The sequence below is a fragment of the Nerophis lumbriciformis genome, linkage group LG01 (genome assembly GCF_033978685.3).
Source record: "Nerophis lumbriciformis linkage group LG01, RoL_Nlum_v2.1, whole genome shotgun sequence".
Taxonomy (NCBI): domain Eukaryota; kingdom Metazoa; phylum Chordata; class Actinopteri; order Syngnathiformes; family Syngnathidae; genus Nerophis; species Nerophis lumbriciformis.
The window spans coordinates 48990001-49000194 of record NC_084548.2 but is presented as its reverse complement, the minus strand read 5'-3'; the positions used below and the strand labels follow the sequence as shown (position 1 = coordinate 49000194).

The window sequence follows — 10194 nt, the reverse complement described above, 5'->3', positions numbered from 1 at the left end:
GCACGCTCCCAAGACTGTGGAATACGAGATATTATGACTGATGAACACCTTCGTTCGATAATGAAGGTTGCTTCAGCTCAAAGCCTGAGCCCCGACATTAATGAACTAGCATCCAAGAAAAGATGCCAGGTATCTGGCTTGGGCACATCAGATTAGATCAGTGTGTTGCAAACTGAGCAGTTTAAAGTCCTGAATGGTTGGTTTATTCATTATTTTATTTTCAAATTTATTAGCCTGTGGAAAAAGTTAATGTTGATATTTACCTCAGAAGGCTGCAAATAGAAAAGAGGCATTCAATTTTTATTTAAATTGTATTTGATATGCCATTGATATTTTTGAATTATTATTATTATTATTTGAAACTCGATTTTGCATGTCACTATTAAGTGACTTGCTTCTTCAATTTTCAATGCAAAACTTGTTTGGGTCCCTATCAAAAGGTTAATTTGTTCAACCTTGCCCCGGGGCTTTGTTCAGTTTTAAATTTTGGCCCACTCTGTATTTGAGTTTGACACCCCTGGTGTAGAGGGAGAAAAGCAGTGGGGAGTGAACACACCCCTGGAGGGCGTCTGATTGTCCGGGTGCTGGATGTGATGCTCCCCAGCCTAACCTGCTGCCTCCTCCCATTCAGAAAGTTGGTGATCCACTGACTGGTGGAGGCCGGCACTGTGAGGTACGTCAGTTTGGAGTGTTGGATATCCAAGATGATAGTGTTAAATGCAGACCTAAAGTCCATGAACAGGATCCTAGCTTAGGTCCCTGGGGAGTCAATGTGATACAGGATGTGGTTCAGTCCCACGTTGACTGCATCCTCCATCGACCTGTTTGCCCAATCCGCAAACCGATATCTTTCAGGTGCCTCAAGACCAGTCTCTTAAAGGACATCAGGGCTATGGGTCTGTAGTCATTGAGTCCTGTGATGGCAAGTTTCTCTGGGACTGGGCTGATGGTGGAGCTTTTGAAGCAAGAGGGCACTTCACACAGCTCCAGTGACGAGTTGAAGGTCTGTGTGAAGATGGGATCCAGCTGCTCAGCACAGACTCTGGGGCAGGAAGTGGACACACCGTCTGGTCCTGGAGCCTTTCTGATCATGAGTTTGGGAAGGAGCTGGCACACATCCCTTTCACAGATCGTCAGTGCAGGTGGGGGGCCAGAGGGAAAGGGAAAGGGGGTTGCGGGGTAACAGGTAGAGGGCAGAGTCTGAGTGTTGGAGTGATGTTGATAGGTTAGGTCAGTGTTTTTCAACCTTTTTTGAGCCAAGGCACATTTTTTGCGTTGAAAAAATCCGGAGGCACACCACCAGCAGAAATCATTAAAAAACGAAACTCAGTTGACAGTAAAAAGTCGTTGTCGCAATTGTTGGATATGACTTTAAACCATAACCAAGTATCCATCACTATAGCTCTTGTCTCAAAGTAGGTTCTTGTCTGGCGCTCCTATTTTGGTGGCTTTTTCTCTTTTTTTTCGTATTTTCCTGTAGCAGTTTCATGTCTTTTTTTGAGCGATATTTCCCGCATCTACTTTGTTTTAGCAATCAAGAATATTTCAGTTGTCTTTATCCTTCTTTGTGGGGACATTGTTGATCGTCATGTCATGTTCGGATGTACTTTGTGGACGCCGTCTCAGCTCCACAGTAAGTCTTTGCTGTCGTCCAGCATTCTGTTTTTGTTTACTTTGTAGCCAGTTCAGTTTTAGTTTCGTTCTGCATAGCCTTCCCTAATCTTCAATGCCTTTTCTTAGGGGCACGCTACTTTTGTTTTTTTTTGGTGAAAGCATTAGACACATTTTTACCTGCACACTGCCTCCCGCTGTTTCTGACATCTACAAAGCAATTAGCTACTGGCTGCCACCGACTGATATGGAAGAGTATTACACGGTTACTCTGCCGAGCTCTGGACAGCACCGACACTCAACAACAACACATAATTTGCAGACTATAATTACTGGTTTGCAAGAAATATTTTTAACCCAAATAGGTGAAATTAGATAATCTCCCACGGCACACCAGACTGTATCTCACAGTGGTTGGAAAAACACTGGGTTAGTTGATGGTTGTGAAAACCTGCAAAAGAAGCTGTTCAGGACCTGAAGGGTGAGGTGTGGGTTTTCTGTAGTTTGTTTGCCTATCAAAGGCCTTTCTAAACTGCTCAAGCTGATGTGCTTTGTTTTAGATTCTCAGTCAGTACGTGTCCATGCACTAAATTAGTCGAATTTCTCAAATAGATGGGCTCTAAATAAGCCTCCTACAAACCATGGAAACATCTAATCTGATCGTGTTCGGTTTTTGAAAAGTTCTCCGGCTTCCTCCCACCTCCAAAGACATGCACCTGGGCATAGGTTGATCGGCAATACTAAATTGGCCCTCGTGTGTCAATGTTGTCTGTCTATCTGTGTTGGCCCTGCGATGAGGTGGCGACTTGTCCAGGGTGTACCCCGCCTTCTGCCCGAATGCAGCTGAGATAGCCTCCAGCACCCCCCGTTACCCCGAAAGGGACAAGCGGTAGAAGATGGATGGATAGATGGACTAACACACCTGGATTATGCGATTCAAAAGCAGATCTCTCGAGGGGGTGTGTGCGGCCGGAGAGGAACCACATGCGCAAGTGTCAATGCGCGGGATACTACCCGAAAGCAGATACCCATCCATCCATCCATCTTCTTCCGCTTATCCGAGGTCGGGTCGCGGGGGCAGCAGCCTAAGCAGGGAAGCCCAGACTTTCCTCTCCCCAGCCACTTCGTCCAGCTCCTCCCGGGGGATCCCGAGGCGTTCCCAGGCCAGCCGGGAGACATAGTCTTCCCAACATGTCCTGGGTCTTCCCCATGGCCTCCTACCGGTTGGACGTGCCCTAAACACCTCCTGAGGGAGGCGTTCGGGTGGCATTCTGACCAGATGCCCGAACCACCTCATCTGGCTCCTCTCGATGTGGAGGAGCAGTGGCTTTACTTTGAGCTCCCCCCGGATGGCAGAGCTTCTCACCCTATCTCTAAGGGAGAGCCCCGCCACCCGGCGGAGGAAACTCATTTCGGCCGCCTGTACCCGTGATCTTGTCCTTTCGGTCATAACCCAAAGCTCATGACCATAGGTAAGGATGGGAACGTAGATCGACCGGTAAATAGAGAGCTTTGCCTTCCGGCTCAGCTTCTTCTTCACCACAACGGATCGATACAGCGTCCGCATTACTGAAGATGCCGCACCGATCCGCCTGTCGATCTCACGATCCACTTTTCCTTCACTCGTGAACAAGACTCCTAGGTACTTGAACTCCTCCACTTGGGGCAGGGTCTCCTCCCCAACCTGGAGATGGCACTCCACCCTTTTCCGGGCGAGAACCATGGACTCGGACTTGGAGGTGCTGATTCTCATCCCAGTCGCTTCACACTCGGCTGCGAACCGATCCAGTGAGAGCTGAAGATCCTGGCCAGATGAAGCCATCAGGACCACATCATCTGCAAAAAGCAGAGACCTAATCCTGCAGCCACCAAACCGGATCCCCTCAACGCCTTGACTGCGCCTAGAAATTCTGTCCATAAATGTTATGAACAGAATCGGTGACAAAGGGCAGCCTTGGCGGAGTCCAACCCTCACTGGAAACGTGTCCGACTTACTGCCAGCAATGCGGACCAAGCTCTGACACTGATCATACAGGGAGCGGACAGCCACAATCAGACAGTCCGTTACCCCATACTCTCTGAGCACTCCCCACAGGACCTCCCGAGGGACACGGTCGAATGCCTTCTCCAAGTCCACAAAGCACATGTAGACTGGTTGGGCAAACTCCCATGCACCCTCAAGGACCCTGCCGAGAGTATAGAGCTGGTCCACAGTTCCACGACCAGGACGAAAACCACACTGTTCCTCCTGAATCCGAGGTTCGACTATCCGGCGTAGCCTCCTCTCCAGTACACCTGAATAGACCTTACCGGGAAGGCTGAGGAGTGTGATCCCACGATAGTTGGAACACACCCTCCGGTCCCCCTTCTTAAAGAGAGGAACCACCACCCCGGTCTGCCAATCCAGAGGTACCGCCCCCGATGTCCACGCGATGCTGCAGAGTCTTGTCAACCAAGACAGCCCTACAGCATCCAGAGCCTTAAGGAACTCCGGGCGGATCTCATCCACCCCCGGGGCCTTGCCACCGAGGAGCTTTTTAACTACCTCAGCAACCTCAGCCCCAGAAATAGAAGAGCCCACCACAGATTCCCCAGGCACTGCTTCCTCATAGGAAGACGTGTCGGTGGGATTGAGGAGGTCTTCGAAGTATTCCCTCCACCGATCCACAACATCCGCAGTCGAGGTCAGCAGAACACCATCCGCACCATACACGGTGTTGACAGTGCACTGCTTCCCCTTCCTGAGGCGGCGAATGGTGGTCCAGAATCGCTTCGAAGCCATCCGGAAGTCGTTTTCCATGGCCTCGCCAAACTCCTCCCATGTCCGAGTTTTTGCCTCCGCGACCGCTGAAGCCGCACACCGCTTGGCCTGTCGGTACCTGTCCGCTGCCTCCGGAGTCCTATGAGCCAAAAGAACCCGATAGGACTCCTTCTTCAGCTTGACGGCATCCCTCACCGCCGGTGTCCACCAACGGGTTCTAGGATTACCGCCACGACAGGCACCAACCACCTTGCGGCCACAGCTCCAATCAGCCGCCTCGACAATAGAGGTGCGGAACATGGTCCACTCGGACTCAATGTCCAGCACCTCCCTCGTGACATGTTCAAAGTTCTTCCGGAGGTGGGAATTGAAACTCTCTCTGACAGAAGACTCTGCCAGACGTTCCCAGCAGACCCTCACAATGCGTTTGGGCCTGCCAGGTCTGTCCGGCATCGTCCCCCACCATCGCAGCCAACTCACCACCAGGTGGTGATCGGTAGAAAGCTCCGCCCCTCTCTTCACCCGAGTGTCCAAAACATGAGGCCGCAAATCCGATGACACAACTACAAAGTCGATCATGGAACTGCGGCCTAGGGTGTCCTGGTGCCAAGTGCACATATGGACACCCTTATGCTTGAACATGGTGTTTGTTATGGACAATCTGTGACGAGCACAAAAGTCCAATAACAAAACACCACTCGGGTTCAGATCCGGGCGGCCATTCTTCCCAATCACGCCTCTCCAGGTTTCACTGTCGCTGCCAACATGAGCGTTGAAGTCACCCAGTAGGACAAGGGAATCACCCGGGGGAGCACTTTCCAGTACTCCCTCGAGTGTGTCCAAAAAGGGTGAGTACTCTGAACTGCTGTTTGGTGCGTAAGCACAAACAACAGTCAGGACCCGTCCCCCCACCCGAAGGCGGAGGGAGGCTACCCTCTCGTCCACTGGGTTGAACTCCAACGTGCAGGCTTTGAGCCGGTGGGCAACAAGAATTGCTACCCCAGCTCGTCGCCTCTCACTGTGTGCAACGCCAGTGTGGAAGAGAGTCCAGCCCCTCTCGAGAGAACTGGTTCCAGAGCCCTTGCTGTGTGTCGAGGTGAGTCCGACTATATCCAGCCGGAACTTCTCTACCTCGCGCACTAGCTCAGGCTCCTTCCCCCCCAGCGAGGTGACGTTCCACGTCCCAAGAGCTAGCTTATGTAGCCAAGGATCGGACCGCCAAGTGCCCTGCCTTTGGCTTCCGCCCAGCTCACACTGCACCCGACCTCTATGGCCCCTCCCATGAGTGGTGAGCCCATTGGAGGGGGGACCCACGTTGCCTCTTCGGGCTGTGCCCGGCCGGGCCCCATGGGGACAGGCCCGGCCACCAGGCGCTCGCCATCGTGCCCCAACTCCGGGCCTGGCTCCAGAGGGGGGCCCCGGTGACCCGCGTCCGGGCGAGGGAAATCTGAATCCTTGTTGTTTCATTCCCATAGAAGTCTTCGAGCTGCTCTTTGTCTGATCCCTCACCTAGGACCTGTTTGTCTTGGGAGACCCTACCAGGGGGCATGAAAGCCCCCGGACAACATAGCTCCTAGGATCATTGGGACACGCAAACTCCTCTACCACGGTAAGGTGGCAGCTCAGAGAGGTGCAGATACCATTCAATAAAAACATAGCAAAAGTTGTGATAAAAAGAACAGAAAATTTTGAAGTGCATCGATTGTAGAAAAAAAGAAACAGATTTATTTAAGAAGGTAGGTAAGGAAATGTAAAATGCCGGCTTAATTCAGACTCCCGAACGAACTACGAATGAGATGAAAGATAATGAAGCAGGTATAATAAAGGCAAATATTAAAGCATACACGAACCTCTTCACGCTGCATTTGTGCACTCCAAACTGATCAGCAATAACTCTGTATACCATACAACTGGCAAAATAGTCCAGAACAATAGCAAACTTCATCTGGAACAATATCAGTCGTGGCACGAATGGTCTTTTCCTTTGGATTTAAAACTATTTCCATTAATCGACAGAGCCTTATGAATGAACATTCAAAAGTTTTGTTTCCAAGTTTCTTCGTTGAGAAAAATCCTTTGCAAAAACTCTTCCGCCGGTCTGTCTTTGCTTTGGACCTGCATCCGCCCAGATACATTCTTAGTAGTAGCGTCATGTTCGTAGTGCAATCTAAGATCATTTCTTGATGCTGTCTGCTATTTAACATCATTATAGCCATTACAGACGTAGAATTGAATTCTGTGCCAATATTACAGTGGACAATTACTTAAAAGAAGAGGTGCAAACCAGGGCTTCTTCTTCTTGTATGTGCAGAATTGGATGGATAAGTTATTTCAACTTTTAAAGTCTTTTTGATTTTTTCAGGTAATAATACTATTTTGCTGGACTGTTGTTTAAAAAAATAGTAAAACACCTTTCCATTCATCCATTTTCTTCCGCTTATCCAAGGTCGGGTTGTGGGGGCAGCAGCCTAAGCAGAGAAGCCCAGACTTCCCTCTGCCCAGCCACTTCATCCAGCTCCTCCCGGGAGATCCCGAGTATGCGAGTATGCGGTCCTCTCCAAGGTTTCTCATAGTCATTCACATCGACGTCCCACTGGGGTGAGTTTTTCCTTGCCCTTATGTGGGCTTTGTACCGAGGATGTCGTTGTGGCTTGTGCAGCCCTTTGAGACACTTGTGATTTAGGGCTATATAAATAAACATTGATTGATTGATTGATTGAAGTTCCGATTGTTCCACCGAGGCTCCTCTTGATGGCCTTGTAGTGCCATGCATGGTCACTCAGGACCCAATGGACTTGCTGCTCAAGGGCGGGTACTTCAACCTTTTTTGAGCCAAGATGCATTTATTTCATTGAAAAAATCCAGAGGCACACCACCAGCAGAAATCATAAAAAAATGAAACTCAGGAGACAATAAAAGGTTGTTGTCACAATTGCTGGATATGAATTCAAACCATAACCAAGTATGCATCCCTATAGCTCTTGTCTCAAAGTAGGTGTACTGTCACGACCTGTCACATCACGCCATGACTTATTTTGAGTTTTTTGGGGTTTTCCCTTGCGTAGTGTTTTAGTTATTGTCTTGCGCTCTTATTTTGGTGGCTTTTCCTGTTTTGTTGGTATTTTACTGTAGCAGTTTCATGTCTTCCTTTGAGCGATATTCCCACCTGCTTTGTTTTAGCAATCGAGAATATTTATGTTGTTGCTATCTTTTTTTGTGTGGACATTGTTGATCGTCATGTCATGTTCGGATGCACATTGTGGACGCCGTCTTTGCTCCACAGTAAGTCTTTGCTGTCCAGCATTCTGTTTTTGTTTACTTTGCAGCCAGTCCAGTTTTAGTTTCGTTCTGCATAGCCTTCCCTAAGCTTTAATGCCTTTTCTTAGGGGCACTCGCCATTTGTTTATTTTTGGTTTAAGCATTAGATACCTTTTTACCTGCACACTGCCCCCCGCTGTCCATCTACAAAGCAATTAGCTGCCGGCTTCCACCTACTGATATGGTATGGTATAACATGGTTACTCTGCCGAGCTATAGACAGCTAAGACACGCAACAACGACACATTATTTGCAGATTATAATTACTGGTTTGCAAAAAATATTTTTAAGCCAAATAGGTGAAACTGCATAACCTCCCACGGCACACCAGACTGAGTGGTTGAAAAACACTGCTCTACGGACTATAAGACGAGCAAAAATGTATTCATTTGGATTCACTCCTCTCGGCAGTGGTTCGCTGATGGTTGATTGAGACCAATGCCTTAATTTTAATATGTCACCTTTTTTAAATAAATGTTGTTGGCCTTTGAATGTTCAATGAAAGAACATGGGTAGAATCTAACAATTGCTGCGGAGACCCAGATTGGCTGTTCACAGGCCAGGTCCTGGCCTCTGATTGTTTAATCAAAGAACACGGGTAGAATAAATGAATAAAATGAAAAGCTGAGGATGTTAACCACGTGGTAATAAAAAGGGATATTTTCCTTAGGGATGTCCGATAATGGCTTTTTGCCGATATCCGATATTCCGATATTGTCCAACTCTTTAATTACCGATACCGATATCAACCGATACCGATATCAACCGATATATGCAGTCGTGGAATTAACACATTATTATGCCTAATTTGGACAACCAGGTATGGTGAAGATAAGGTACTTTTTAAAAAAATTAATAAAATAAGATAAATAAATTAAAAACATTTTCTTGAATAAAAAAGAAAGTAAAACAATATAAAAACAGTTACATAGAAACTAGTAATTAATGAAAATTTGTAAAATTAACTGTTAAAGGTTAGTACTGTTAGTGAACCAGCAGCACGCACAATCATGTGTGCTTACGGACTGTATCCCTTGCAGACTGTATTGATATATGTTGATATATAATGTAGGAACCAGAATATTAATAACAGAAAGAAACAACCCTTTTGTGTGAATGAGTAAATGGGGGAGGAAGGTTTTTTGGGTTGGTGCACTAATTGTTAGTGTATCTTGTGTTTTTTATGTTGATTTAATAAAAAAATAAAAAAATAAAAAAAAAATAAAATAAAAAAGATAATAAAAAAACGATACCGATAATTTCCGATATTAAATTTTAACGCATTTATTGACATCTCTAATTTTCCTCTTTAATCAACTTATTTTTATTTTGCTGTCATTACTCTTTTCTTTGTCACACAAAAAGTTAAAATACCACTGATAGTCACACACACACTCGGTGTGGTGAAATTACCCTCTGCATTTGACCCATCCCCTTGTTCCACCCCCTGGGAGGCGAGAGGAGCAGTGAGCAGCAGCGGTGGCCACGCTCGGTAACTAAGAGACTATAGTTGTTGCCATTTGTTGACTTAATCTAAATTACTCCTCTAACCATTTCCGGTTATTTTCTTTTTCAGTGGTTTTCCTTGATTCCTCCGGTTGGATCTCACAGTCTTAAATTAAAGAGAATATGTATATAAACACATTTTTCAGTGCATTAAATAATTATATATATTTCAAACTACACTCCCCAGTCAAATGAATTATATTAAAATGTATGACATATTTAAGGAATGCACCGTTAAGCAGCTAATTACCATACTACAATTATTTTTAATCTTCCAACTATGAAGTTTAGACACAGAGTCAAGCACACACACAACAAAACACGCACAGACCACACTTTTTCAAACACTTGTTTTTCCTTTCAAGCCAACATCGCAGTATCGACGCCATCACAACAAGTCTGACTTGGGTTTCTCATCACGCTCATCGCTTTTCTTTTTTTTTTTTTTTATCTGTGATCATCATCATTTTATGCATATTTAAATGAACGTCTTGTTACATCAAGATGAACAGGCACTACACCAGTTAGGAGATCAAAGTACATCACTAACTATAAACATACATCATAGACCACTAATATGGGGGTTTCCACACGAGCTGCAGTCCCCCTGTGTGCATAAGGAAGAGATCATCAACATAAAAAAAAAAAAAAAAAAAGCATTTACATGTGCAGCACACCTCTTTACTGCCTCAACATGGTCAGGTCTCATTTTTCAGCTCAACACAGTTGTACAGTTACAATAGAATAATATAATCTTTAAATTACATCTTCATATACAAATCTGACCGCGTAGGATAACGCCTTTATGATACACCGACCATCGCCATGGAATTCATACAATATGATGTCTATTACTTCATGTTTTCAATTATTTCAGTGACACACATTTACATTTATAACACTACATTTTGCCTCAATTAGTCAGTCGTTTTTTTTAAACATTTACACAATGCATACATACTAAATGATGACGTTCCCCAACTAAAACGACAATGCAA

The 10194-nt window shown here is 46.0% G+C and overlaps 1 protein-coding gene across 3 annotated transcripts in view; it reads right to left on the bottom strand.

Annotated features, from left to right (window-relative positions):
* Nucleotides 1-9530: 9530 nt before the first annotated feature.
* pacsin1a (protein kinase C and casein kinase substrate in neurons 1a) overlaps nucleotides 9531-10194 on the bottom strand; it is a 64767-nt gene continuing 64103 nt past the window's right edge. For all 3 annotated transcript variants that reach the window (XM_061985286.1, XM_061985305.1, XM_061985294.1), the window contains one exon: nucleotides 9531-10194. This exon is cut by the window's right edge and continues 1611 nt beyond it. The gene's annotated coding sequence lies outside the window, so the exon portion shown is untranslated.